The sequence below is a fragment of the Oncorhynchus mykiss genome, chromosome 2, assembly GCF_013265735.2.
Source record: "Oncorhynchus mykiss isolate Arlee chromosome 2, USDA_OmykA_1.1, whole genome shotgun sequence".
In the NCBI taxonomy this organism is placed as follows: domain Eukaryota; kingdom Metazoa; phylum Chordata; class Actinopteri; order Salmoniformes; family Salmonidae; genus Oncorhynchus; species Oncorhynchus mykiss.
Genome location: NC_048566.1, coordinates 40,250,589 through 40,272,931, shown reverse-complemented (window position 1 = coordinate 40,272,931; position 22,343 = coordinate 40,250,589). Strand labels below are relative to the sequence as shown.

Below are 22,343 nucleotides of genomic sequence, written 5' to 3'. Positions count from 1 at the left end.
TCTCCTCCTCCACCGCATAATGGAATTAGAAAAGATAGAGGGAGAAAAAAAAGGGAAGACAGACTTGTTTTGAACGGTGTCAGAAGCACAGAATAACGAGGCCTTAACGTTCCTGGCGTGGGCTTACCTAGACAACAGGACAGTGATGGGGAAACCCAGGCTAGGGCCTGCCTGTCCAGGCCACCTGTCCCGGGGTTGATGAGGATGTATGGGGCTCTGTCAGACTCAGCCGGCCTGCTGGGTACCAGAAAAAAATAACAGGAGAGCCCAGCCCAGGCAGGCTCACAGTGGTAAGGCAGGCAACCAAATACAGGTTTCAATTGGTTCCCGTTTCTGCAAGGCACACTCTATGAGAGAGCTGAGACCAGAGTGGGGAGGAGGAAAGTGGATAAAGAGAGTTAGCAACTGCTAGATAAGGTGTCAAATCAAAGACTGATGTCATATTTTTAAATATGTATTTGTGTTGCTGTCTTTGTTTTACCTTAGGTCAGTATGTGCTTAGAGACAATATCCGGGTTTCCGTCCAACCTTTTTATGTGAATAAAACACATTGGATAATAAAAACATGTCATGACAGGCCTAATGGAAACAGCAAATTTGTCGAAAAAATGAAATATGCTAGACAAGGTGGGATCTTTTTTTATTTCTAAAATGTATTGTGTGAAATGTAGGTAGAAATGCTTTTTTTGTGCAAATATTTCTATAATAACCATCATATTGAAGTAAACTTGGAGTCACTCGATTACATGTTGTGTGGTCCTCCCATTTACTGAAGCATGTAGATTACTAGGCTACAGATGAAATAAGTTACGGTGAACTTCACCGGATGGTGAAAGTGCAAGGTGATGGATGACCTTGATGCTCATTTCCAATACATTTAGATGGTCTTATTCTGGGTACATGATGATTGACGCTTGGTTGCCATTTGACAAATTAAAATAATCTTGCTATTTTGTTCATGAAAATCTCATCATGTTGGCTGTGCCCGCAAGTAGTCTATGTATCTGCAAGCTGTTGGCTGAGGTGTACGTGCCAGTACCAGAGGGGGCACATTCGCTATGTAACACATTGTTAGTGACAAAACCGTCAGTAGATTTGAAAATGCGATGGAAACCCATTTTAACTTGTGTTTTTATTCAGTACATGGGATTTAACCGCAAAAGTAATTTTTATGTGGACTCTGTCATCACGCACAGACTTTTTATCTACAACAAGTTAATTTGATCGAAACAACACATCTCTGGTGGGAAAATGCGCATATTTTATTTGTACAGATTTTTGAATATTCACATGATAATCTGTCAATTGGATGGAAACCTAGATAAAAATGAATGGCACAAGAGAATTATCGTCTTTTTAATTACAATTTCAGTGGAGTGGATGGACTAAACACAAAAAGTATTCAATATAAACAATACATTTAGAGTATTACACTCATGTGATTTAGTAGTATGCATTTAGTATTATGCATGCTCATTTGACGGCGGTCTTTCTCTCTGGCAGCATCATCTTCACATTAATCAGAGCGTCGACTTGGTGTTTTATCAACACAGCATTGTGGCAGTGCTGAGTGGAAGCAAGAGGACCACATCATGTTTCGAGAAGTCAGTGGAGGTCACATGTTGAATCCAATGCTTCCCATTGGATATCCAATGCTGGATATTCTTTGAGTGGTGACACACTCAAACTGGTGCGCCTGGCACCTACTACCATACCCTGTTCAATGGCACTTAAATATAAAGAGATCAAAACTTTCACCTGGTCAGTCTATGGCATGGAAAGATCAGGTGTTCCTAATGTTCTGTATATTGAGTTGTAATATTCTTCACCAGGTGATCCAACCAGGGGAGGGTGTGGTAGGGGGAAAAAAAAGAAAAGGGATCAAAAATGATGCAAGTACTGTTATTTGATAGACTAATCTGCCTGCTTGTATCACAGCTGATATATTCCCCCCCCCCCCCCCCCCCCCATCACACACACACACAACATTGATTCCAAGCCAACCATTATGGTGCTGGCTATAAGGCCTTATGCATACACTGAGACACTCGTACATCGGGGATAGGACTATTTATCCATCCTCACAAAGCCAATTTGGGAGACGTGGTTGTGTCTGAGGAAAATGTAATGGATTATCAGGCCTGTGGTAGAATCCAATCTCCTGTCTGATAAGCCTGCATTGTGAACTGTTGTGGAGACCCTAATCCATGTCCAACTTCCAGAGCTGTTGATCACGTTCTGCCATTTTGAAAGCCACCTTATTGGCTTTTTCTCAGTTTCAAGAGAGTCATGTTGTATTGAGTAAATGCATTGTGGATTAAGAGGAGAGGCAGCGTGTGAATCCAGTCTCCAGTGGAGGGAGCCTGAGGCTCAGTTAGTGATCCTGAAGTTAGGCTATTGTCCACGCATTCCCGCCCTGAGAGGAGTTTCTTTTTGTGTTGTACTGTAACTTACACACTCTCATGTTCCTGCCTGACTGGAATTGTGTTCATTAGCAGATATGGGTTGAAATACTATTTGAGAGGTTTCAAATACTTTGAGTGTTTGCTTTAGCCTGCCTGGGAGTGCCAAATGGGCAGGGTTTGCAGTTTTGGGCCTTTTTTTATTGGTTCATTAAGCCAGGTTAGTGCAATCGAGCACAGATAAAGTATCTGAAATTATCTCAAATACTATTGAACCCAGGTTTGTTCAGTATCTTTCCATAATGTTAAGGGGGTTGTAAATAGCTCCTTCTCATTTGTTCCAAACCTGTTTGTTCATGCTTGGGTGGCCGCAGAAGCGCTACCCTTCCTGTACTTGCTCTCCCCCATGTTACGCAATCATTCCCCATAGTAACATTCATGTTCACTGCTCTCCGAAACAAGGAAGTAAAACTCCCCACAACATTCCTTTAAGGTAAAAAGAGTATCTCCGGATATTACTGTTAGAACGCAAATACATTCCACATTTGGAGACCTACGCAGGGACAAATGCAGCAGATATATTTATTTCGTATTTAACTTTTATTTTTTTTACAGAGAAGAACGGATTCTTATTTGCAATGACGACCTGTCGAACACAGCAGACAAGCACAGCAGAAAGTCTTTGACTAGGTAATATTCATGAGACTAGGGTGCCTTGCAGTTGTACAGATGAGTGTTTGATGCTGATACTTGTTTTCACCATTAATGTCACAGCACCACTGACATTTATCCTATTACATTTTGTGCATGAATATACTTTTGAACACTAATTTGTTTTGCTCATAATTAAAGTGGGATACATGCTGTTAAATTACCAGCTCTTTGTATAATTATTAATTGTAATATTAAATTGTCAATTCGCTGAGGGCTGTCATTTTCCCTGATCTCAAGTAATTGCATGTTGGTACTCTGATAAAACATCCTTACAGTTTAAGTTCAATGTGATCCTTCTTTGTCTATTTCCTCACACTGATTTTTATATCTGCGGCCAGCAATATTGCTTTACTCTCTGTTTTGAAATATATTTCTCGGGATGCGGATTAGAAGTACGATCCCTCAGTAAGACTACATCCTTTTCGTCCAGGCCACGCTTTTTGTTTGGTAATGATGAGCTATAGGCTATTAGTATCCCTTGGGAATAGAGTATTGTTGTTTTCTTGTTCTAAGAACAATGTCAAATTCCTAGGTGGCCACATTATTTGCCATGTCATGGGTGCTTAATACTTTTGGCTGATTACCCTATACACTAGTTTGTTTGCAGGTGGTTTGAAATAAGTCTATTTTTCAAGTTAGAGGCTTTGAGGAGCCTGAGGCGGGGGACTTGTGAGCAATCATACTTAATGTGAGTAGGTCGTGCGATTATTGTGAACATTTGCAGTCTGAGCACATCCTGCTGTTTGAGAAGAAATCTGTGGGATGGAGTCTCCAAGTCCCCGTTCACCATTCCTCTCAGGGATGAACACAAACGCTTAAGGGCACAGCTATCAGAGAGGAAACGGATAAGACCGTGACCTTTGACTCTCTAAGAAATTTCTCCAAGTCAGGAGAGGTTCCAATCACTACACTCCAAATCCCCCCCCAGACTATAAGAGCTTAGAAAGCTTTCGGAAACTACAAATGGAAAAAAGGAGAACCAGCTCATCTTTTATATACATCCATTCGAAAGCCCATCCAATTGATATTAGATAAAGACATTTTCAAAAGGTAGCATTTCAAGAAATATCAGACTGATAGGCCTAACCTTGGAGAAATAGATTGGCATGCTTTATATGAAGAACCTCTTTGAATATAGAGAACAGACAGATTCCGGTTGAGATTGCATTCTCTCCCCGTCGACCTGTTTCTGCAGCAAGAGTAGGTATTATGCTGCTAGATTTAGCATTAACCTCCGCCTCGGCCCTCCTCAAAAAGGTGAATTTTATTCCCCCGCCATTGTGGTGCGAGTGGCTGGTCTTATCTCGTGCTGTGTAGCAGAGGCAGCGAAGCCCCAGGGGCCCATACTGCTGTCCTCTCCCCCTGGGATGCTCTTCTCAACAAGATGAAAATATTATCCCTCTATTATGATAAGCAGGTGCAAAGTCACGTCGTCAGCTTCTGCCTGCGGATGGTGACAAGAAGGCTAGGCCGCCGCTCATGTGGCTGCTTAGCCCACTTTGTAGAAATAAAATAGTTTTCAAAGTCCTCCACGGTTTGTGATAAAAAGCAGTCCGAGAAGCGAGGAGGGGTGTTATCTTTTTGGGAGGAGATTGGGGGGGGAAATGTGACTGGAAAGGGGATTTCAAAATGTTTTGAATGGTGTGTAATGGGAAATGAACACAGTATATTGTAAAGTTAATGTACCACCAGTGCTCAGATAATGGTACAGTTTAATAGGAATTCATGGAACGGGATGCGTAAGACACTATTGACTTCAAGGTATACTTAAAAAGAACATCATTTCAGTCCAGTCACCATAATATCTTGAACACTCCATGAGCTTGGTTCCCGGAAACAGCTTCTTTAGAGGGCCAATTTTCTATATTTCTAATGTATATTTGTTGTTGACGTTTGTGCATGTGCGCTTGTGTGTGTTTGCACGTGCTTTTTTGTGTTTTGTGTGCGCATTTACACTGAGTGTACAAAACATTAAGGACACCTGCTCTTTCCATGACATAGACTGACCAGGTGAATCCAGGTGAAAGCTATTTCTGTTCCCTTATTGATGCCACTTGTTAAATCCACTTCAATCAGTGTAGATGAAAGGGAGGAGACAGGTTAAATAAGGATTTTTAAGCTTTGAGACAATTGAGGCATTGATTGTGTATGTGTGCCATTCAGAGGGTGAATGGGCATGACACAATATTTAAGTGCCTTTGAACGGGGTAGGTGCCGGCCAACTTGACACAACTGTGAGAAGCATTGGTGTCAACATCGACCAGCATCCCTGTGGAGTGCTTTCGACACCTTGTAGAGTCCACGCCCCAATGAAATGAGGCTGTTCTGAGGGCAAAAGTGGGGAGTGCAACTCAATATTAGGAAGGTGTCCTTAATGTTTTGGGATCACTTAGAAAGGTCCTTGTTTTTGAAAGAAAAACACTTTTTTTGTCCATTAAAATAACATCAAATTGATCAGAAATACAGTGTAGACATTAATGTTGTAAATGACTATTGTAGCTGGAAACTGATGATTTGTTTTGGAATATCTACATAGGTACAGAGGCTCATTATCAGCAACCATCACTTCTGTGTTCAAATGGCACGTTGTGTTAGCTAATCCAAGTTTATCATTTTAAAAGGCTAATTGATCATTAGAAAACCCTTTTACTAAGCCCTTTCTTCTGAATCTCGTCAGTCTATTCTTGTTCTGAAAAATGAAGGCTATTCCATGTGAGAAATTGCCAAGAAATTGAATATCTTGTACAACGCTGTGTGCTACTCCCTTCACAGAACAGCACAACTGGGTCTAATCAGAATAGAAAGAGTTGGAGGCCCCGGTGCACAACTGAACAGTAGTGTGCGTGATGGTGTGTAAGTGTTTAGAGGAGAGGGAGGTTAATGCATTTAGCAGTGTTTTTTTGCTAATATGTATGTCCCCAAAATTCTGCAAATGTGCCTGACTTTTGTGTGCTGCGATAATTCAGGTAAGGCTCTAAACAAATATCAGATTTGGCTCCATGTGGCTGATAATGAAAGACCTCTGTTCTGTTGCCATGGTATCCCCGCTCACCTCTTTCTGTTTTGTGCTCTCTCTCTCTCTTTCTCTTTCTCTTTTCTCTTTTAAAGCCTTTGTCCGCAGAAGCAGAACAGACCATAGAACCAGCACCCATTGGTGAGACCATGGCAGAAGCCGAATCACAAGACGAGGTCTTTGGTAAGGAGTTTCTTTTTATTTGTTGTTTTTGTGATTTTTGGTGAAGAACATAAGCAGACACAAAGCAAATTCTGCCATAATACATACAGTTACAAAAGATAGAAAGGGTTATCGTGATTAAATAATACTTTTTTTCCCCCTATGCTACAATGCTGTTGCATCATAATGATTTAAAGGTTGTAATAAAAGGTGTTCCCTAAATGCCTTATCTGAAAGCCCCTCACCCGAAAGATCTCTGAAACATTGCTTCAAGTGGAATAAAATAGGTGCCGGTACCCTAGGGTGCCAATATTTTTACATGGGTTTCTGGTACTAAAGTGGAACATTTGAGTTGCTGGCACTCTATACCAGTCAGCAACGGCCCACTTCAAGCAGTTACCTTTAAAGGATTTAGACAGTGTGAACCTTTTTCAGCGGCAAGAAAAAAAAACAGTGCTTCTTAACACAAATACAGACCATCTCTCAATGCGGAGTATCTTTCAGTTCAGGGTCCGGGTGACAAGGTATCCGTGGCCCAGGGATTCATTGCTAATGGTGATTGGTGTGACCCAACCTGGTAATGGAAAGAGTGCTACATCCCCTGTTCCCTCCCTCCGCACACTGTCAACCTGTAAAATGAGGTTGTTTTTAATCTACCTCTACTCCTCTAGGCTACTTGGACTGTCTGATCTAATATTAAATTGGTGGCTTTGCACATTTTGTATTCACTGTGGATGCATCCCAGGGTATGACTCGACAAATAAATGTAGAAATACAAGAAATGTATAAAAAGATGATTGTGCCCTAAATGTAATACTCCAACCTAACAGGTGAGGGCAGAATCCATTGTGTTATAGCAGAGCCACAGAAAGCTGACTGAGAATCCTAGCTGGTTGACCACACTGATTTCTCTACAGTGGTGGAGATGGTTACCAGTAAGGAGGCAAACGGTGCACTTTAGAAATGCTGATGTGAGTTAGTTTCATATTTTACATGCAGTTGAGGTTTCCCATGAAGTGTTCTAAATCAAATTATTTGGACATACAGTACCAGTCAAAATTTTGGACACACCTACTTATTCAAGGGTTTTTCTTTATTTTTACTATTTTCTACATTGTATAATAATAATGAAGACATCAAAACTATGAAATAACACATGAAATCATGAGGTACTTAAAAAAAAAAAAAAAAATTCAAATATATTTTAGAGTTTAGATTTTTCAAAGTAGCCACCCTTTTCCTCTGACAGCTTTACACACTCTTGGTATTCTCTCAACCAGCTTCACCTGGAATACTTGAAGGATTTCCCATATATGCTGAGCACTTTTTGGCTGCTTTTCCTTCGCTCTGTGATCCAACTCATCCCAAGCCACCTCAATTTGGATGAGCTCGGGTGATTGTGGAGGCCAGGTCATCTGATGCATCACTCCATCACTCTCCTTCTTGGTCAAATAGCCCTTTCACAGCCTGGAGGTGTGTTGGGTCATTGTCCTGTTGAAAAACAAATGATAGTCCCACTAAGCGCAAACAGGATGCGATGGCGTATCACTGCAGAATAATGCGGTAGCCATGCTGGTTAAGTGTGCCTTGAAATTCTAAATGGATCTCTGACAGTGTTACCAGGAAAGCACCATCACAGCTGCTCCTCCATGCTTCATGGTGGGAACCACACATATGGAGATCATCCGTTCACCTACAAGACACGGCGGTTGCAACCAAAAATCTCACATTTGGACTGATCAGACCAAAGGACAGATTTCCACCGATCTAATGTCCATTGCTCATGTATCTTGGTCCAAGCAAGTATCTTCTTCTTATTGGTGTCTTTTTAGTAGTGGTTTCTTTCAAGCAATTAGACCATGAAGGCCTGATTCACGTATTCTCCTCTGAACAGTTGATGCTGAGATGTGTCTGTTACTTGAACTTATTTTTATTTGCGATGCAGTTTCTGAGGCTGGTAACTGTAATGAACGTATCCTTACTTTGGCTCCCGAGTGGCGCAGTGGTCTAAGGCACTGCATCTCAGTGCTAGAGCCATCACTACAGACACCCTGGTTCGATTCGAGCTGTATCACAACCGGCCGTGATTGGGAATACCATAGGACGGCGCACAATTGGCCCAGTTTTGTCCGGGTTTAGTCGGTGTAGGGCGTCATTGTAAATAAGAATTTGTTCTTAACTGACTTGCCTAGTTAAATAAAGGTTACATTTTTATTATCCTCTGCAGCAGAGGTAACGCTGGGCCTTCTTTACCTGTAGTTGTCCACATATGTGCCAGTTTCATCATAGCGATTGTTTTTGCGACTGCACTAGAAGAAACTTTCAAAGTTCTTGACATTTTCCGGATTGACTGACTTTCCTGTCTTAAAGTAATGATTGACTGTCGTTTCTCTTTGCTTGTTTGAGCTGTTCTTGCCATAATATGGACTTGGTCTTTTTCCAAATAGGGCTGTCTTCTGTATACCACCCTACATTGCCACAACACAACTGAATGGCTCAAACGCATTAAGAAGGAAGAAATTCCACAAATTAACTTTTAATGCACACCTGTTAATTGAAATGCAGTCCAGGTCACTACCTCATGAAGGTGGTTGAGAGAATACCAACAGTGTGCAAGCTGTCATCAAGGCAAAGAATGGCTATTTTGAACAATCTCAAATATAAAATTTGATTTGTTAACACTTTTTTGGAACCCCCTGCATCCCTCGTACAATGGCTGCGCCTAACGATCAAAGCAAAAATGCGAATTTAAGGTATCTACACCGTATTTGAGCATATGTTTAACCAGACATATAAAATATCAACATGTAATTGATAATCTCACCAATCCTAAATCAAAAGCCTCAGCCACACCAGAGACTCTGTGGATTGAACAGCAAACGGTCATTCTCTCCCCCTTTCACCTATATCAGTTCTGATTAAAAGAGCTGAGGTCTGGCTGTTGCACCCGGGGCGTTGGAGTAATGTTCTTTGTGTTCCTGCACATGAGCACAACCCTGGAACACAGTATCGACTGGGAGCCGAACAACAAACAAGCAGCTCATTGCCGACCCCTGTGGCGCACCACTGCCTCTGATCACTATAGACATGGAGGCACATGGAGACACAAAGACAACACTAATTAATGTGGAGCAGTGTGAAGGAGGCAGGGGACGGAGAAGGCCGCTGCCTGTTATTCCTTAATGGTAATGATGACCCTAGTGCTTGTCATGTGGCACAGAGCAAAGAAAGGCCTTAGGACTTTCGTCACTTCTGCATTGAGAGAGGGAAGGGAAGATAAGGGAGGGAGGGGAGACAGGGGGAAGTGAGAGAGGAAAGGTAGAGAACACTGAAAGAGAATCAGGTACGTTAGAGAGGGAAGGGAGATGGGGCAGGGAGACCGAGGGAGGGAAGAGAGAGAGGGGCTAGGAATGAGGGAAGGGAAGGAAGAGTGGGGAGACTGAGAGAGGGGGGATTGAATGGGGAGAGGGGGAGAGGGGGAAGGTAGAGAGTGCCCCCAAGTAGCAGAACAAGAGATGAAAGCTCAGTGTGCCTTGGTTACCATGAGCACCAGATCAATAGAAAATACATTTTCTCTGCGTCTCTCACAGCCTGTTTGCACGATGTAGTGATCTGGTCGGGGTGTGTGTGGAGGAGAGGTAATGGACAGAGGGAGGTATTCAGGGTTGGGGAACAAGGTTAACTACAGGTCAAGAAGCATGAGATGTAGCATGTAACTGGGATTATTGACTGATCTAGTGTGTGTTTGTGTGTGTGTGTGTGCGTGTGCATGCACGTTCTTGCTTACATGTGTACATTTTGTGCGTGTGCATGCGGGTGAGTCTGTGTGCCGTTACGGGCAGGTATTCTTTCATCCTCAATAATGCACCTTGTTATCAGCAGTGGATGTTACAGTGCAGAGAATTTAGATTGATCCATAACTAGATTTCCTCCTGCAGCCAATCCATGTCCCATGGGTTAAACACTTACCATTGATCAATGCTGAGTGGTCCTAGGCTCTCCAATTGAAAATCAGTTGTTTCAAACCCCCACCTAAAGGAAACCCTGTTTTTAACCTGGCGAGATCAGATATAATATCACCTGATCCTAGAATAACATGCAAACAACCTATACACAACTTGTCATTTATTAAACATAAATGTTTGTCTGTCGGTGTACCTTGCTGATTCTGAGATAGAGGGAAACATATTTTGGAGGGCACAAAATGGTCACCGGTGACGTTCGGCAAGGTACGCCAGTGACAAATGAGGATTTTATGAAGGTGGTGCATGAGGTGGCAGAAGGGATTAGGTGGGGATGATACCCTTTTGTTTATACTGTACAAAGTTGAAAATGGAGAAACTCTTCCTTTAGCTGGAACGTTAGCCTGGCTCAGGTTCTGCTATAAAGTGTTAAGGGATTTGAGAGAGTTCCGATGCAGGTGAAAGTCGTTGATCTCATTAAGAAGAGAGACACTTACCTGGCACATCGAATACAATTATTATCCCTGCAGCCCATATCAGAATTTTATAGGGATGTAATTTCAAAGTTGTTCTTATACAACCCATCTGGCTGCAACCTAACATAGAGAAAATCACTGGATTGGCTTTTTGATTCATTAAGATGAGCAAAACCGTCCGAAGGACAGAGGAAGAGCTTTTGAGGCTTGATCTATTTTTGTTGCACTGACAGCTCTTTTTGAGATTTTATGTCAATGAAATAAATTATTATTACTGTTGTTGTTTATTATTATTCTTAGAAGTGTGGGCTTTTATTAGGGCATGGTGCAACAGGTATGTAAAATTCAGGGTTGGTGGCTGCTGATCTCGAGTCAGTCTGTAGTCCAGGCTCTTTTACTGTGTGCTATTTTATCAGGCGTTGTTAATATTAAACCATTCTTTACAGGCTGTTAGCACGCTGTTATTTTGTGAAATACCTCTTTCTAGAACTCTCATCAACTTCGAGAGAGGAAAGAACATTCATTATTGCTCTCAACTTCCTGTGAGGTAAGCACGCTGACCGAAACCATTGCTTGGAACAGACAGTAAAAAAAAATGGAATTTCCCACCAAATTGCCACGGTTAAAGTGGTTTATGAGAGCCAGCTTAGTGGTCTGTTCTGTTTGAGTTGTCATCAGCGAACCGCTCTGATCGCCGAGGCCTCTCGAGCGTTAAAGGTCTCCAATGTATCCACGCTGCACTTTCTGTTAACAGACTTTGCACTCGTTTTCCAGTCCCGAGCAAACACACCCGGTCAGCATTGTCTGCTGTTAAAAGGCCATTATGCCTCCATTACCTTGGTCTGCTCCGGGGCCTACACTCAGGCTGCAGCCACAGTCCCCTTGGTATGTCTGTGTCCGCCCTGGCTCCAGATCCTCCTGACCTGTCTGGCTACCTTAGCTGACCCTCTCCCCTGCCTTTCAGTCTGTCACACACCCCCCCCCCTTTCCACGGAATAGAATTAAACAAACAGCAACTGGGACATTCTAATCAGGATGTCTCGTGGTGCTGTGGTTCTCTTTCACTGTCTAGGCTCTCTGAGCACATCCCATTGCAGGTTAAATGTTTTCTCATGCTGGAGAAGGTTTCAGACCATGTGGGTGTATTTTTCTATCAACATGAACTTGCTCTTTAGGAAAGTGTGGCCAAAGTTTGTGGGACCGCCATTATGAAACCACAACTGTGTTCTCAAGCAGTCAACCTTTTTAAAGTCAAAATAGCTAAAAATGACTCGATTCAGACATTCAGTTTGAATTCAAACGCAACTGGAAGGAATTGCTGAAGGTCTTGGATATAAAAGATTATACAGAGAAAAAACAAATCTAAAGGGGAAAAAAAGAGAGGAAGAGACTTCTACCTTTTTTTTTTTAATGAACGACCAATCCTGTTCAAGATCTCCACCGTCTTGCCTCTTTCAAGAAAATGTCATGATTTCACCATAAGTCAATTATTACCTTTTTCATGTTCGCGTCTTGGTTATGATTGCATTTGGGACCTGGCCTGTCCTCTGCCTTTCTAATGGGTGTGTTGCTGCCTTGCCTATGCTACAGCAGACTGCATTAGTCTGTCTCAGGGCTGATTGTGTTAGAGCTCTATGCTCTTCTGTTCTGGCTGAAGGAGAAGAGGATATGAGGGGGTGCTGCTGTTTTTCAACCTGGCTCCCTTCGCTCCATCGCTCCATCCGCCGTTCGCTCGTTTGTCTGTTCGTTACTAACTCCATTGAAAAGCTCCAAGGGTCAGGATGTAAAATGGAGAGTGAATCACAACATGCCGGGGAATTTGATTTTCTTCTGGGCCTGTTAAAAGTAGTATTTTCTTGTCTATCAGACAAGACTGCGAGGAATGTGTACTTTAGTAGTTTGTTTGCTGCTTGCACTTTAACAACAGACTGAGAGAGAATACCTCAGTTTTGTCTCGCTCTCTTTCTCTCTCCCGTCCTTTGTTCCTCTCTCTCTTTATATCTACCGTTAACTGACAAAATTTAATGGAAACACTTGAGTGAATGAGTTATACAAAGTACAGTATATTGAAAGCAGGTGCTTCCACACAGTTGTGGTTCCTGAGTGAATGAATCAATTAACATCCCATCATGCTTAGGGTCATGTATAGAAATGCTTGACAGACCATTATTTTGACTACCAATGCTATGCCCCCCATAGGATGCCAATGCCCCCATCCACAGGGCATGAGTGGTGGTCACTGAATGGTTTGATGAGCATGGAAACGATGTAAGCCATATGCCTTGGCCATCTCAGTCACCAGATCTCAACCCAATTGAACACTTTATTGGTCGATTTTGGAGCGACGTCTGAGACGGCGTTTTCCACCACCATCAACAAAACCCCAAATTATGGAATTTCTCATGGATGAATGGTGTCGAATCCCTACAATAGAGTTCCAGACACTGCAATATGCATTCATCCCCCCCCATCCTCTCTCCTGTAACTATTCTCCACGTCTTTGCTGTAAATGAGAATGTGTTCTCTGTCATTTTTTTTGTTTTAACTATTGTGTATCATGGTGGCCCAACACCCTATTATGAAACTATGTTGGTGTTTCCTTTTATTTATTTTACATGCATCTATCCATCTTACTCTATCTATATACAGTACCAGTCAAAAGTTTGGACACACCTACTCAATTCAAGGGTTTTTCAATGATTTGTACTATTTTCAACATTGTAGAATAATAGTAAAGACATCAAAACTATGAAATAACACATATGGAATCATGTAGTAACCAAAAAGGTGTTAAACAAATCTTTCTTTTCCAAGATGGCGTAGCAGTAAGTCGTCCTGTCGTGTCGTGTCCCTTGTATATATCGTTTCTTTTTCGTTTTTTTACATATTTTTCTAAGCATATCTCTTTAAAAACATTTTGCTAAACCTAAGCTTCCAATACTCTCCTGCAACCCGCCTCACCCAATGTAGCTATTTTTCCTAAAGTATTTATATTTACTTCGGAACCGGTACCCCTCAACTGAAGCTAGCCAGCTAACCACCAGCTGTGCTAGCGGTCTTCAGCTAACCGGTCATCAGCTAACCTTTTAGCTCGGAAAGCTCTCGCCAGTTCGAACAACGCAACTCTAACCAGAGCATAACGGACCTATTTATTTTTCATCCCCGGATTCCCACCGCAAACGGAACATTTCTCAGCTGGATCTTCACAACTAGCTATCTAGCTAAACCGCAACCCCGGACGATTACTCCTGGCTAGCGTTTCCACCCACTTAGCTTGAAGCTAGCCCGGCCAGCGCACCTGTGCTACCACCGTAGCATACTCCTGGGCTACAATACCCGGGCCCACGACCGGTCTATCGATGTCACCGCATGAAGAGGAATAAACAGACTCACCCAATCGCGACGTCCCCCAAAGGCTAACTCTCTAGCCCTCGCTATCTCCCTGCTTGCTAATTTGGCCTGCTAACTGCTAGCTTGTCCAGCTCCGGTCCACTAACTGCTACCTTGTTTAGCCCGGGCCTACAAACTGTTAGCTTGTTAGCACAGGCCTGCTAACCGTCTGAATCGCCGCGTCCCAAACACTCACTGGATCCATATTTACTTTCTATCTCTTTTTGATTTTTAACTTGTTTATACCTTCCGGAAACCTGCCTCACCCAATGTGATACGGAATCGCTATTATTTTTAATTTTTAGTACACACTCAAGAACCCCCAGAAGCTAACCAGCTAACTAGCTACAAGCTATTTAGTCATTGTTAGTTTTTTAAACCTGGATAACACTCGCCAGTCCAGCTTCCCTGCCCCATCCACCGCTGCCCCCAGGTCCATACCCAAACAGTTCGAACTACTAATTTTGAAAATTACTCTCTCCAGAAATAAGTCTCTCACTGTTGCCGCCTGCTACCGACCTCCCTCAGCTCCCAGCTGTGCCCTGGACACCATTTGTGAATTGATCGCCCCCCATCTAGCTTCAGAGTTTGTTCTGTTAGGTGATCTAAACTGGGATATGCTTAACACCCCGGCAATCCTACAATCTAAGCTAGATGCCCTCAAACTCACACAAATCATCAAGGAACCCACCAGGTACAACCCTAACTCTGTAAACAAGGGCACCCTCATAGACGTCATCCTGACCAACTGGCCCTCCAAATACACCTCCGCTGTCTTCAACCAGGATCTCAGCGATCACTGCCTCATTGCCTGTATCCGCTACGGAGCCGCAGTCAAACGACCACCCCTCATCACTGTCAAACGCTCCCTAAAACACTTCTGTGAGCAGGCCTTTCTAATCGACCTGGCCCGGGTATCCTGGAAGGACATTGACCTCATCCCGTCAGTTGAGGATGCCTGGTCATTCTTTAAAAGTAACTTCCTCACCATTTTAGATAAGCATGCTCCGTTCAAAAAATGCAGAACTAAGAACAGATACAGCCCTTGGTTCACCCCAGACCTGACTGCCCTCGACCAGCACAAAAACATCCTGTGGCGGACTGCAATAGCATCGAATAGTCCCCGTGATATGCAACTGTTCAGGGAAGTCCGGAACCAATACACGCAGTCAGTCAGGAAAGCTAAGGCCAGCTTCTTCAGGCAGAAGTTTGCATCCTGTAGCTCCAACTCCAAAAAGTTCTGGGACACTGTGAAGTCAATGGAGAACAAGAGCACCTCCTCCCAGCTGCCCACTGCACTGAGGCTAGGTAACACGGTCACCACCGATAAATCCATGATTATCGAAAACTTCAATAAGCATTTCTCAACGGCTGGCCATGCCTTCCGCCTGGCTACTTCAACCTCGGCCAACAGCCCCGCCCCCCCCGCTGCTCCTCGCCCAAGCCTCTCCAGGTTCTCCTTTACCCAAATCCAGATAGCAGATGTTCTGAAAGAGCTGCAAAACCTGGACCCGTACAAATCAGCTGGGCTTGACAATCTGGACCCTCTATTTCTGAAACTATCCGCCACCATTGTCGCAACCCCTATTACCAGCCTGTTCAACCTCTCTTTCATATCGTCTGAGATCCCCAAGGATTGGAAAGCTGCCGCAGTCATCCCCCTCTTCAAAGGGGGAGACACCCTGGACCCAAACTGTTACAGACCTATATCCATCCTGCCCTGCCTATCTAAGGTCTTCGAAAGCCAAGTCAACAAACAGGTCACTGACCATCTCGAATCCCACTGTACCTTCTCCGCTGTGCAATCGGGTTTCCGAGCCGGTCACGGGTGCACCTCAGCCACACTCAAGGTACTAAACGATATCATAACCGCCATCGATAAAAGACAGTACTGTGCAGCCGTCTTCATCGACCTTGCCAAGGCTTTCGACTCTGTCAATCACCATATTCTTAACGGCAGACTCAGTAGCCTCGTTTTTTCGGATGACTGCCTTGCCTGGTTCACCAATTACTTTGCAGAGTTCAGTGTGTCAAATCGGAGGGCATGCTGTCCGGTCCTCTGGCAGTCTCTATGGGGGTGCCACAGGGTTCAATTCTCGGGCCGACTCTTTTCTCTGTATACATCAATGATGTTGCTCTTGCTGCGGGCAATTCCCTGATCCACCTCTACGCAGACGACACCATTCTATATACTTTCGGCCCGTCATTGGACACTGTGCTATCTAACCTCCAAACAAGCTTCAATGCCATACAACACTCCTTCCGTGGCCTCCGACTGCTCTTAAACGCTAGTAAAACCAAATGCATGCTTTTCAACCGATCGCTGCCTGCACCCGCATGCCCGCCTAGCATCACCACCCTGGATGGTTCCGACCTAGAATATGTGGACATCTATAAGTACCTAGGTGTCTGGCTAGACTGCAAACTCTTTTCCAGACTCATATCAAACATCTCCAATCGAAAATCAAATCAAGAGTCGGCTTTCTATTCCGCAACAAAGCCTCCTTCACTCACGCCGCCAAACATACCCTCGTAAAACTGACTATCCTACCGATCCTCGACTTCGGCGATGTCATCTACAAAATGGCTTCCAACACTCTACTCAGCAAACTGGATGCAGTCTATCACAGTGCCATCCGTTTTGTCACTAAAGCACCTTATACCACCCACCACTGCGACTTGTATGCTCTAGTCGGCTGGCCCTCGCTACATATTCGTCGCCAGACCCACTGGCTCCAGGTCATCTACAAGTCCATGCTAGGTAAAGCTCCGCCTTATCTCAGCTCACTGGTCACGATGGCAACACCCATCCGTAGCACGCGCTCCAGCAGGTGTATCTCACTGATCATCCCTAAAGCCAACACCTCATTTGGCCGCCTTTCGTTCCAGTACTCTGCTGCCTGTGACTGGAACGAATTGCAAAAATCGCTGAAGTTGGAGACTTTTATCTCCCTCACCAACTTCAAACATCAGCTATCTGAGCAGCTAACCAATCGCTGCAGCTGTACATAGTCTATTGGTAAATAGCCCACCCATTTCTCACCTACCTCATCCCCATACTGTTTTTATTTATTTATTTTTCTGCTCTTTTGCACACCAATATGTACATGACCATCTGATCATTTATCACTCCAGTGTTAATCTGCAAAATTGTAATTATTTGCCTACCTCATGCCTTTTGCACACATTGTATATAGACTCCCCCTTTGTTTTCTACTGTGTTTTTGACTTGTTAATTGTTTACTCCATGTGTAACTCTGTGTTGTCTGCTCATACTGCTATGCTTTATCTTGGCCAGGTCGCAGTTGCAAATGAGAACTTGTTCTCAACTAGCCTACCTGGTTAAGTAAAGGTGAAATAAAAAATAAAATAAAAAAAAATATATATATATTTTAGATTCTTCAAAATAGCCACCCTTTGCCTTGATGACAGCTTTGCACGCTCTTGGCATTCCCTCAACCAGCTTCAAGTGGAATACTTTTCCAACAGTTTTGAAGCAGTTCCCACATATGCGTGGCACCTGTTGGCTGCTTTTCCTTCACTCTGCGGTCCAACTCATCCCAAACCATCTCAATTGGGTTGAGGTCGGGTTATTGTGGAGGCCATGTCATCTGATAGAGCCCTCCATCACACTCCTTCTAGATCAAATAGCCCTTACACAGCCTGGAGGTGTGTTGGGTCATTATCCTGTTGAAAAACAAATGATAGTCACACTAAGTGCAAACCAGATGGGATGGTGTATCGCTGCAGAATGCTGTGGTAACCATGCTGGTTAAGTGTTCCTTGAATTCTAAATAAATCACTGACAGTGTCACCAGCAAAGCACCATCACACCTCCGCCTCCATGCTTCACGGTGGGAACCACACATGCGGAGATCATCCTTTCACCTTCTGTGCATCTCACAAAGACAAGGCAGGTTGGAACCAAAAATCTCATATTTGGACAGATTTCCACCAGGTCACATGTCCATTGTTTGTGTTTCTTGGCCCAAGCAAGTCTCTTCTTCTTATTGGTGTCCTTTAGAAGTGGTTTCTTTGCAGCAATTTGACCATGAAGGACTGATTCACTCAGTCTCCTCTGAACAATTGGTGTTGAGATATGTCTGTTACTTGAACTCTGATTAATTTATTTTGGCTGATAACTCTAATGAAGTTATCCTCTGCAGTAACGGTAACTCTGGGTCTTCCTTTCCTTTCCTGGGTCTTTTACCAAATAGGGATATCTTCTGTATACCACCCTTCCTTGTTACAACACAACTGATTGGCTCAAACGCATTAAGAGGGAAAGAAATTCTAACTTTTAGCAAGGCACACCTGTTAATTGAAATGCATTCCAGGTGACTACCTCATGAAGCTTGTTGAGAGAATGCCAAGAGTGTGCAAAGCTGTCATCAAGGCAAAGGGTGGTACTTTGAAGAATCTGAAATATAAAATATATTTGGATTTGTTTCACATTGTTTTGGTTACTACATGATTCCATATGGGTTATTCCATAGTTTTGATGTCTTCACTATTATTCTGCAATGTAGAAAATAGTAAAAGTAAAGAAAAATCCTTGAATGAGTAGGTGTGTCAACTTTTGATTAGTACTGTATATAAGACTCACCCTCCATCCCTATTCCTCCCCTTTTTCTTTCATTTCTCTTGCTTTTCTGCCCTTCCTCCCTCCCCCTCTCTCGCTCTCTGGAGTGACAGAGTATCAGTACTTATAGGATTGTGTTACCAGAGTAGCTGGTAGATGCATACATTACTATAATTATTACAATAGTAGATCCATGGCATATTTATTTATTTTCATTTACGCAGCTGCGGCGGAAATTAGATATGGCAAATGATATGGTGTGTGGATCTACACCCATTTACGTGGCTATTGTGGGGGTTGTTGAAGCTTGCGAGGTCTGGACTTAAACCTCATGCTGGGTCAGTCTGCTGTGTATGTAATCTTAGTTAAATCCGTCACTTCCCATTTGACTGCTGAAGGATTCTCAACCTCTATCTGAAACAAGACTAGAATACAAGTGTGATTTATGAAAGCATTTTCACCTCCAGAAGTATTCACCTGAAAAAAAAGGAACACTTTAAAACAATTAAGTACCTTACTTTGATTGTTTTCAATTAAAATCATAAAAAATAAGAAAATAATCACTTTTTAGCAAAAAAGCCATTTCTGGGGGTAGTCTGAGTGAGAGTCCTTATTGGAGGAGCCTAATGGGAGGGATGTGTGACCCGAAAACTAACTATTATTAGCAGAGAGGTTTGAAACTCTCTTTGTCATTGGTCTATTAACTGGTGATATCGCCAGACAGGCCAAAACTCCACCCATGCCAAACAAGCTGAGATTTCAGGGGGTCTTTTCAAACAGCTCTTACACTGAAAATGCATTATCATCATGTTCACAATTTCACAGTATTGTTCCAACCTCATAGTGTGGAAATGTAAACACAGGAAAATTACATTTTTGACTGCACTGGGTTTCTGTTCGATTTATAAAAAATAATCATGGATTTCGGTTTCGATTATGTGGTTTGAATGCTGAAACAACACAGAATTAAACAATTAATACATGATAGTAGTGACTGCCCATTACTGCTTATCACTTATTAACCATCATTTATTCACTTAGAAAATCACAGAATAAAACAATTAATACATGATAGTAGTGACTGCCCATTACTGCTTATCACTTATTAACCATCACTTAGAAAATCACTATTTTGTAGCTCTTTAAAGTAAATAAGGCATGCATTCGAATACCATCTATCAATCATTTAGACCATGTCCTTTCAGGTAGAGATGCATCACGAAGCATCAGCTGCTCTATATCCCCTCGTAATTGCACGTTCTTTTGCCTCTTCCATAGCAGGTGTAAAAGAAACGCAGACCGGACAGGTGGATGCGCAATGGATTCAAGTCATTGTAGTTATTTACCATGTTTTATGCACTAAACTATGTTGAATATTGGCCTGTTGGAAACTACAACTCCCTACTACATTGCACAGTTCAGGCTGGATCTGATTTATCTTTAGAGAAACAGTGCAAAGTGCGCATTGAGCTTACTGAAAAAAACGGAATGAAATGGAGTTAAAATATTTGAACCGATTTTATAGGTCAATTAGTTAAAAAATGTAATTAAAAAAACGATATTCCGGTAAATTGCTCAGCTCTACTGGCCCTTTAATCAGGCTGTCTGTTTTCTAAGGTACGTTTTTTTTTTATTTTATTTTTTTTACCTTCAAATGTGTTGGACATAACATTTGGCTCCTAGACATCCATTGTGTTTCACCTCAAACTGTAGATAAAGGAAATAATAACTGTAATTACATTTTATTTTCAGTTCCAACCACAGGGGAAAGGTCAGTTAATAATCTGTTAACAGGTTTCCATTTATTTTGTGATATTATTATTTTGAAACGGAAGAACTGTTGAATTGGATATAAAACCATTTAAATGATAAGGATTCCTTTTGGCTCTGTGCTTTTATATGGTCTTTGTTGTACTTACCGAATATATATTTTCTTTCTTAGTCCAATGTCTATTCGGCAGGAATAATTTATACTTCATGCCTTTATTGGGAACAAATACAAAAATATGTCATCTATCTTTGTACAGCTAAATGGTAGATTAGCTATAGCTATCGCAAGCATTTTTTTCATCAGTAGAAGTAGATCATCCATTTACTGTACATCTGTGTGCATGTGTATTGTCTCCCTATGTGCATTTAGCTACAGTCTTTCGCTGTGCCTTATGTCAGGCCGTATATAAAAGAGGCTGATGGCTCAGGCATTTGTCTCGGTGGCTGGGCCTACCACTAGCTGGTACAGCGGGCACTAGACCCTGGCACTGCCACAGCAGAGCTCCTGGCCACTCAAAAGCATTGATTGTTGAGAGCCACCATTCATCACTGGGCCAGTGTTCTCTGCTTTGACACCATTGTTCAGATTCTCTCACTGTCTCTGTCTTTATCTCTCTTGTCTTTTCTCTCTCTTTTTTCTCACTCTCCCTCTCTCTCATTCTCACTCCCTCTCTCATTCTCACTCCCTCTCTCATTCTCACTCCCTCTCTCATTCTCACTCCCTCTCTCATTCTCACTCCCTCTCTGTGTGCGTGTGAGAGTGGCTGAAGCAAATGTGAGAAGTGGTTCGACAGTGAACTTGCTAACCCCTATAGTTGGTTCACTACTTTTGGCCAGAGTCTCCTATCAGGCAATAGAGTACCATTATGGGCATCTACTAGGTTGATATCCATCTGACCAACCGTGTGCTTCACTGGAGGGACTGGTCAATAGGCACTGTATAGGACCTGGGTCCACATAATGCTTCCACAGAGTGAGAGAGTGGCCAATAGAGAAATGTACACTATACATGAGAATGGTCAGCAATGTCTCGTGGGGTCATTCCTTCTGTGATTGGACTACATGCACTGGGTGGGAGTTTGTGTGTGTGTGTGTGCATCGCATGTGTGTGAGTTAGTGGGTCCAGAGTCCCAGGGTCCACGTCATCTTGCCTTGACCATCTGGCTGGACAATCGGGGAGTGTGTGAACAGCTGGTGATGGATAGACGATGGTTATTGTAGAGGAAAGAATGGACATCCATCACTCTGGGAAAGCATTTGGACCTAGTGTAGACCACTGCTTCCCCAGTCCCAAAATTGATTCAAATGATTGACGTACAAATAGAACTCTAAATGCCTCCCAAGAACATGTACAGTTTTCTGATGCTTCTTTCCTAACAAACTTGCCAGAGTGAGTCACAAATGGCTTTTTACGATTTGCTTTTTGAACTTTCCCTGAACCTGTGTGATAGGAAAGTGTCTTCTGGAAATTGAGTGAGCAGTGTTTTGCTGTCCTGTCAATACCAGTGCAGATGGTAGAGATAGATGTGTCTAGATGGTCTGTTTTGATGGTGTTTTTTTCTGACTCTCCACTTGATACAAGCACTCAGGATGATGAGTTAATTATGCCAGTGGTCAGGTAGCGTATTGAACAACGTAAGGAAGCTTTGTTGCGCCTTGCTAAATCAGGCAAGGCATTGTAGCAAACAAGTCTTTGGTTGTCTAGGCAACGCCCCCCTCCCTGCAACAGCAGCACACATAGAAATAGAATGAATAGGACAGACTTGGCACCTCTTACCCAGGCAATTTGACTACTAAACTCATGGGTATATTCGTAATGTCTACCTGGTATGGTAATGCAACAATTTCCATGGTAATGTAGAATATACATTT

The 22,343-nt window shown here is 42.8% G+C and overlaps 1 protein-coding gene across 10 annotated transcripts in view; it reads left to right on the top strand.

The window, feature by feature from the left end:
• LOC110489653 (myelin basic protein) overlaps nt 1-22,343 on the top strand; it is a 73,261-nt gene that overhangs the window by 25,402 nt on the left and 25,516 nt on the right. For 9 of the 10 annotated variants that reach the window (XR_005036688.1, XR_005036687.1, XR_005036686.1 and 6 more), the window contains exon 3: nt 6,225-6,312. The gene's annotated coding sequence lies outside the window, so the exon portion shown is untranslated. Of the gene's footprint in view, nt 1-3,017; nt 3,093-6,224; nt 6,313-22,343 lie in introns of all 10 variants that reach the window. The other variant, XR_005036689.1, reaches the window with a different exon arrangement.